Source organism: Echeneis naucrates, chromosome 18, assembly GCF_900963305.1.
Source record: "Echeneis naucrates chromosome 18, fEcheNa1.1, whole genome shotgun sequence".
NCBI lineage: Eukaryota > Metazoa > Chordata > Actinopteri > Carangiformes > Echeneidae > Echeneis > Echeneis naucrates.
Genome location: NC_042528.1, coordinates 1,034,781 through 1,043,837, shown reverse-complemented (window position 1 = coordinate 1,043,837; position 9,057 = coordinate 1,034,781).

The following is a 9,057-nucleotide window of genomic DNA, read 5'->3' as shown; positions in this document are numbered from 1 at the left end:
GAAAAGCGCTAATTAATTAACATTATCTCCATGTGAGCACATCATATTAAACAAAGCGGTGATGGTTAAAGTTTCAGCGTGTTCTTATCTCCTGATTTATCAACAGTCAGCAGCAGCTCATGAAGATTTTAAACTCCTTCTGCGAGTTAGAACACACACAGCGAACACGCGATCAGACTCAGTGTGACTCGTACTCGTCAGAAATCCACTGAGAGATCAAAGAATAAATACACTTATAAATGAAGAGAGCAGAGTTTCTGATTTTCTCAACCAAATAAAGTCCAGAAGTGGAAACTTTTTCCAGCTTTGCAGTTATGCGTGACCTTTGACCTTAATGAGATGATGGAGCTACTGTACTTGAAAATCGCTGTATTTAAGAACTCCCTGTTGGTCTTGGAAACATAAATTAATGCAGATTAGTTACTCCCATTTTCAGCATGCATTGAAGTCGATCCATCATATTTTTGGGACAAACACAGAAATAAGAAGTGAGTTTTCCTGAGACCTGAGCCTGAGGCGGCTCGGTGATGGACGGCGAGTCGAAGCAGTGCAGATTAGTGACACAGCCGAAGGATGAACTTCTATTAACACGCCTGTTTCCTCACCACACGGGCTTGTTCATCCATTTGTGTGTGTGTGTGTGTGTAGGTTTCCTCCTGTAGATTTATTTGCACTGTAATTGCCCCACATTTGTTTATTTTGGGAATTCCTGTTGAAGACAGATGGATTTAGATCGTTTTACATTTTCCTCCGCAGAGTGGGGATTCATTTTAAACAACAACAAAAAAAAAAAGCTGCGATAACAATCTGTGAAACAGTCAGTCGGAGTTAATCACTGAAGCTGCTACTGTGCAAAGAAAAGCTATTTAAAGTTGGGAGACTTTGATAAACAATAAAATCTGCTGAAATCAACTTAGTCACATCTGAATGTCATTAACTACCTGCACAGATGTTCACGCCCAGCTGTTTCCTCGCTGAGGAAGCAAACGAAGGCACTGATTGCAGAGTTCAAAATAATTAAAGCCGTTTTATTTGAAGTCTAACAACAGAATAAAACAGCATTTTTTTTGAAAATTCTTTAATTCTTCTTCTCTGCACTTCGATGGACGGCTGTCTCTCCATGATGTCCTGTCGATTGGAGGAGAAGCGGAAAATTGTGGTTCTTCTAAATGGATTTCTAAGCTCAGTTCTCAGTGTTTGTGACGTATTTTCAACTCCGTGTGAACACTGCTGCTGCCTCTGAGTCAAAAACCTCTAACGAAGCTGCGAAAAGCGAAGAAATCTTCAGTGCTGACAAGTTCCTGGTGGTTTAAATCTGGACCATAAACCTTTAAGATACTCCAAGGACACACACACACACACACACACAGTGGAGCTCAATACACTTTTGGTTCAAACACAGTTCACTTGTGAAGAAGCAGCGTGAGACGACGAACCGATGGCAGAGAGATGAATGTCCCGAATCTTAACGCTGACCACGGGGCGAAAAACATGGATCCTGTGAGTGATCGCTGAGCGCCGTCGTGATTGGAGGGCGGGAGATTTATTGGTCGGGGAGTGATGCTCCCCTGACACTGTGCCATTTTCAGGTTTGTGGGAATAAAAAGATGATGTCTCTGCTGGCAGCGGCTGACAGATAAATGAATGCCTCTGGTTAGGAATATTGTCAAGTTGAATGGAAATCCTTAACTGAAGTGACGGAGGCCGCTTTGACAGAGCTTTGGTGTAGAAACGCCATCAGGACTGATTCACAGCCGGAGCCCCGGTGTGCATCAGTTACTGCAGCTATAATGAGGCAGAATAAACTCTGTTGACCACAGCAGAGGAGCAGGAGGGACCGACTGTAATGAGCTGCAGCTTCGCAGTTTTAATTCAGGAGGAATGAATTCAGAGCCAGGAAGACCTCCAGTCCAGTCTGGGGATCGGAGCTGGATTTGACTGAACCACAGACCTGTTTGTCAGAATCATTAGCCCAAAATATAAATGTTGTCTGTAAGTTGGGATACTGTTCTGTGCTGCAAAACAAGACGGATGGAGATGAAGTCCTTCCTGTTTACTGTCTGAAAGATTTCCAACAAACCTGCAGGAAAAAAGAATTTCAACCCGTTTTCCACTCACATGATGCTAAATGTCTCTGAGCACATTTCTATTTCATATTCACATTCACTCCAAGGCTGCAGCCCAATTCATTATATTTTCATGCATACAACGCAGAGACGCTGCTAACACATTCAGTTTATTTCCATCCCAGACAAAAAGGAGCAGAACTTCTAATGAATGAAACCAAATTTGGAAACTTGTGATTACTCAGAAAAGTTGTAACGCAGTGAGAAACTTGCAGAGAAACAAGCAGCTGCGTTTCCTGTTGGATCAAAAATCTATTTTTAGTTCATCCCCGGTCGAGGATTTTTTATTTTCTGCTGCTGTCTGCTAGTTCTCTGATTCAGACCATTAACTCCTCCTGCAGCGGACATCTGCTCGGGCCGGACTTCCCTCTGCTGCGGGCCTTTGACACCTAAATTATGTGGACGAGATGAATCCTGCAGGGGTGGGCGTGCAGTTGCTGGAATGCAGATGCATTGGAGCTCTGCATGGTGGGGGGGAATTTGTGCTGACGGCTCTACAATGCTCCGGTGACGGCGGTACAGCAATGCAGATAAACTCCCTCCTCGGCTCTGATCTCACTCCATCGCTCCCCTCCACCCCTTTTCATTTTTCCCACACGGATCATTCATTTCCTGTCCGCAGACTCCCTCCTCTAAATCTTCTCCAGCATCTTCCAGAATTTGTTCTATTTTTCAGTTTGTTTGCCTCCCTGAACAAAAACTGTTCTCCTGATAATTCTTCTGTTTCCATCATCTTGTTTTCCCGTCTGACTGCAGGAGAAACATCTCTCCCTCCGTTTCTCCTCAGCAGCAGTTGTTTACAGTCACACATCTGAATCTTCAGAAAATATACAAAAACGCAGCTGAGGAGTGTCTCGTGTTTCTGCCTCCACCAACACGCATCGACTTCAAGCTAATCAGTCCTGCTTGTCTTCGTCATCACGGCGAACAGCTTCTCGATTTCGGGGCAATGAATTAGCATAAAACGCAAACCTTGACACAAGGATTTAAATCAGCACGTGTTCACCATTAAAAGCTCAGTGACGTCATCATAATGTGACGACTTTTGAAATATAAAGCTCATAATTCAGATTCATTGTTATTAAAACAGACGTGGAGGAAATCCGTGACAGGAATCTGCTGCACACGTTGGAGGAAACAAACGTCCCTCCGGCTGCAGAGTGGCTGCATTTGTTGGCAGCAAATTACGAGAGGAGGTTTTATCGCTGCTGGTCTCCGAGTGTATCAGCGACCTTCGGCCAAACATCACATCTCTCATTGATCCCCTTTTAACTGCATTTTATTGACAGGAAGTCTGTAAATAAAGAGCTGATGTGCTGATGCAGTGGAGGGTCCGTCTCCCTGCTGGACAAAAACAGAGTGTCCCGTTGTCCTCAGCACTCAGCAGTAAACTCTAATGAGACAAAGTGCTGCGAGCAGAAGTTAAGAGCCAACGTTTCACTGCTGCTGATTCCACGTGGGTGGTTCTCTCTCTTCTCACCTTCACCGTAGCCCCCCCCTCGTCTTCCTCTCAGGTTCTCCCGAGTGTCTCCCTCCAGCCAAAGCAGCCCTTCATCCTTCACACGTCTCCCCCTCACCGTCTTCACAGCTCTCTAACATTTCCTTCTCTCATTCTCTCTCTCTCTCTCTCTCCATCTCTTTCCCACTCTCACTCGTCCCTTCCATGATAATCAATAAGCTCGCTCGTCACTTGTCTCCTCAGGTCGTCCAAATTAAGGGAGTAATTACACTCTCCATGCAGCTTTCATTAGGAGGGTGCTGTCAGGACACCGATCCTTCATTGACTCGTCCTCCTGCAACATCCCTCATCTTCTGTCCTCCTTTTGCTTTCCTCATCTTTCATTCATCCCACATATTTCCCTCCATCATGTCTCCAATCCATCACCCCACCCGAGGCCTCCAGCCATTTTTTCTCCAAGCGTCTCCGTCCACCTTTTCTCCACCACGTAAAAACATTTGCTCATCTTCTCCCTTCTGTATTCTCCTCACAGCCTCAAACATCTCGCCCTCCCCCCTCCATCTTCAGAGGACAGCCCGTGCCACCCTCTCCTCCCTCCATCTTGCCCTTTTCCTTCTGTGCACAAACAGACGCGTTAGCATAAAATACATAAGGGGAGAAAAAGCACACAGAAAAATATTTCTAAATGTTAATGTACCATTGGGGCCAAAAGTTTAAAGGTCCATACAGGTTTCAAAAAACCAAGATGGCTGCTGAACAAATTAAAACCTGGAAGCTAAACTGCAGGAAAAAGAGTCACATCGTGTAACTTTGCAGAACTCCGGCGTTTAATCCTGAAAAAGAGACTCGCATGTTTGTTATGCAGCAACACACACGCTGATGTGGAGAGTCGGGATATTGATCCTCATCCAGCATCAAGGACGGGTTCAGTTTCTGTTGGTGTGCACTCAGAGCAGAAAAGAAGGACGGACAGAGACAGTTCAGTCAAGACTGTTTGGTTGATTTGACTCAGCAGAAAGAAACGGGGGGGTGAGGCATAATGAGCCCCCACTTCATGTTGGGGAGCGATAACCTGAGAAGACGAGCCCCCGCTCTGTTGTGTTGTGTTCGAGGACTGCAGGCTTTGATGAAAAAGGGCTAAGGCTAGATGGGGGAATCTTAATTGGAATCTTAATTAGTCCCCAAACAACTTCAGACCTGAGGAGGCCGGAGACGAGGACGGACGAGCAGCGTCCTCTGGGGCCTCGTTTCCTGTCGGGGGGGTTTCAACAGGAAGTCATATCAGACGAACATCAAGATCACAGTTTCCTTTTCATATTCAGCTTCTATAAACTCTGCGTCCACGTCTGTTAGTCTTTAAATGTCCACTCCAGGATTTCGACGGTCAAAGGTCAAAAGTCACGCTTCTTTCAGGAAGCTGTAGCTTATTCTGAATCCTCTGATTCAGTGAGATTAGTTTAGTTTAATCCAGTTAAATCTAAAAGAATCAGCAGAAACACGATTGTTGGATTAAAAGCAATTGAAGGCCAAAACAGTTTTCCTCTTGGTTTAATCACAGATGAACTTTCGTTTACAGCCTCGTCCTGGATGGAGGGAGACGGAGGAAGATGAGACAAGAGAGAATATTCTGGCAAATAAAACTCTGTTGGCAGATGATGCAACCCTTGTTGTGTAACGCTCTAAATATAGAAGCAAAAGACATTCAGCATTTGGGGAGACGAGACCAGCAGCTGAATGGAAAATATCTCAACCCCGCCGCTACCTGCAATCCTGGGGGAGCCTCCGCCTCTAATCCCTCCATCATCCCTCCACCCTCTTCCCCTAGACTTCCATACTGTTCCTTCACCTTCCTCCCTCCTTCCTCTGTCATCTTCATGATTTCCTCCAACAGTCCTCAGCTCATCCTCTCCTCCTTTCAGCTTCTGTTTGATTTAATTAACATTCCTCCTCCGCCTCTTCCTCCTCCTCCATTGTTCTCTGTCCTCACATTTTACACACTGAGCGGAGGTCAGACTAAACATGGCGACGCCTCAGACGCCGTTGAAGTCGACTCCTCCGCCTGCCCGTAGTCAAATTTAAATTCTCTTGCACTTGAAGACTCTTCGGTCCGTCCCGGCCAGGGACGCCGACTTAATGAAAACTCTGTTTGTTCTGCGTCTTTGATGTGACACATTTCTTTAATTTGACTGGAAGAGTTTTGGCAGTCGGTTGTTTCTCCAGTTGGCCAGAGGCAGAAAAAGTTTGTGTTTGATGGTGCTGATGAAGACGAGCCCTTTTTAAAGCTGCCATGATTAGAAACAGAGAGCAGCTTCTTCAGCTTTTCAAGATGTAAAAATAAGCTTTACGTTTGTGTGTCTTTGGCCGCAACACATTGTGTGTTCATTTGTGTCCCTGCAGGTCTCACAGGGATCAATTTAACTCAAACCAGAGGATGAATCTCAGCTTCTGAGATTATGCGACAGTTTCTGCTGCAATTTTACTGTGAAAGTCCCAACAGGAGGTTGTGATTTGCGCCGTTGTGGCGTTTGTGTAGTTTAGTTTTTGTTGTTTGAGCCACAGGTTCAGTTTCCAACACTTCCTGGCTCTCAGGACGGTGCAGCAGGCAGATGACACCAAGCTGAGTAAAACTGAAGAAAACGGAAGAAACTGAAGCGAAATGTTAAATGCAAATTGAACCTTCCTTCTTCCTTTCCCTTCCTTCCTGCACTCGTCCCCTCCAACCTTTAATTTCGCCATTCGTAATTATTCAATGAACAATAATTGAGTTTGTTGCGCTACATCAGTCTTCTTAATTAGCCTGGCCTCTGTGTGTGCGTGTATGTGTTTGTGTGTCTGTGTGTTGCTGTGCATGCTAATGAAAGGCTGAGGTGCTATCAGTATCGTCAGGTGTGTGTGTCCAATCAGTGAGTGTTGGACACACACACACACACTTTTCCTAAAGGGTGATACATTGAGCTATTATCACATCTATGTGAGGCGTCAGGTGTGTAGTTTGTGTGTAGTTGTGTGTTAAGAGGCTACTTGTGTGCGCAGTAAACCTCTCAATGCTAAGCAAGTTCAGCTGCACGTGTGTGCGTGTGAACAGATGCTCACACATGTCTCTTGCGGTGCTTAGTCACGGCAGAAGGATCGCCATGGAAACAGCAGTCACAGTTCAAAGGTTAAAGCAGCAGGTTTGATTTCCTCGTGTGAGGCGGAGCTCCTGAAGCGCCTCACACGAGCCGTCGCACGTATTACACGTTCAATTCCTGACTTTAAAAATGAAAAATAAAAAAAAGAAGTGAGCGGTGACTGTCCAGCTGCCGAAGAAAAGCGAAATATGATCAAATTTTTCTGTCCTGATCGAGACGTCCACAAACTGTTGGACGACCGAAAGTTTGAGCTTTAGCAGGCGAACAAAATAAGCAATCGGGTTTATTTTATCTACCTGAAGATCATTAATCACTGATCAATAAGAGCCAGAGAGAAGATCACACACACAAACACACAAATAAAGGCAACAACGTCCATAAAAAACAGGCCGCAGGCTAATTAGTCTGCTGTGTGTGTGTGTCGTGTTAATTAACCAGGAAGACAGCAGGCAGACATTAGACGACTTCCTTTGATCTCACACACACACACACACACACACACACACTCCATTTATTAACCAGGATCTGGATCAGGGATCAGCTTTTCCATCAGATGGCCCAGACTTTGGTCCCAATCAGGACGACTCTGAGAAGGTTGTGTGTGTTTATACTGGGAAAGACAGACACACACACTGTTATTGTTTCTCTGACAGCAGAAGCACAACAGACTTTCTAATTATGGATAATTCAGAGATAGCGTGTCTGTGTAGTTCAAAGAGCAGCGAAGCACTTCAGTCTCCACTGTCCTCCCTCCGCCTCATCATCTATATCCATACATCACGTTTAACACCGTAACCATGACAACCAAGGTTTCCAAGGGGAGTCCATCAACTCATCAGGAAAACCTTTACTTGGCTAATAAAAGTAAGACTTCAACTTTCTTTCTTTCTTTCTTTTTTTTTTTTTTTTTTTTTTTTAAACGGTGCATCTTTCACTGATGGTCATCGGATTTAAGGTTTAAGTCACGTCCATCTGCGAACAGAAGCATCTTATCAACGAATCGAGGTGAGGGCGTGACCTTCCAGCTCCGGTTTCCCTGACAGATCCGGTCGGGAACGTAACTTTTATTGAAGTGGGTTCAGGAATTAAGCTCTCCCTTTACTCGTCTCTTTGTCTGTCTTTCCTAGAAAAAAACATATATATTGTGATGTGATCTCCGTCCATTAAGCAGCTATTAACCCTGCAGAAGTCATTACTGACTCCGCTGGCAGGCAAATGACAAAAGCATCAAACTGTGGTTGTAAAAAGCCGCCGAGCGAAAAGGGAACGGCCTGAAAGGGAGCGAGTGGAGGAGGGAACAGAAACTGACTCAGCTCGATGTGGCGTCCTGTCAGCTTGTCAAAATGTCAAATTAAAGTTAGCGTTGAGACAGAAAGAGACGTTTTTTACGTCATTTTTAAACTACATAACGACTTTTAAAGCCTCATATCTTTGAGATTATTGAAGAAATAAACGAGGCTTTGCTGTCAGTGTTTAATACAAAGCTGTAAATGAATCAGCAGGAAGAAAAGACTCCAAATATTCTCGGTGAAGAAGAGACACCAGAGACACGTCTGACAGTCTGACTCATTTCACTGCTGGCTCTCTGAATTCTTCTGGAGATGAAGCTCGGTGTCATCACTGATGAACGAGAGCGAAGACAGATACAACTACGGAAGCCCTGAAAGGACAGTGAGGCATTTCTTTTCTCTCTCTCTCTCTTTTGTTTTTGCTGTTTGCTGGGAAGAAATCTAAATAAATCTCTTCATTCAAAATGTTCTTTGTTTTTTTTTTTTTTTATTAAACTTTTAAATTGAAAGGAATGAAAATAATAAAAAAAAAGAAATCAATGTGCCTCCCGGGCTTCCATAGAAAAATACAGTGAGTTTAGAGGTGTGGAGATAACTTTAACGCTGAGCTGCATCAGTTTTAGGTGCCTGTTCCAAATAAAGTGGCAGCTTGAGAGCTGATCAGCTTCCATCTCTTTTTGATATCATCTAAAAATAAAACTTCTCGGACGTTAATTTTGTTTTTACCTGATTAAAATGAAGAACTGTGATTTAAATTTAAAAAGTGGCTGCTGCTCAGTCCCTAAATTCTCCCGCAGACAGAGAGACCGAATCACTGTCTTAAAACGGACCGGACTGAGGCTGCACTTCCTGTCCTGGGGGCCGTCGCTTGTTGCCATGGCTCCCTAACGACCACGGGTGTCATGGTTACCAGCATGGCTGTCCTGACAACAAGCGTGGTGTGTCATACAACGCAACGCCATCTGGGGACAATCTGTCTGAGGATGACACATCACATACACACACACTGAAAACCAGCCTTTAAAGCACAACCTGAAACACACACAAGTACA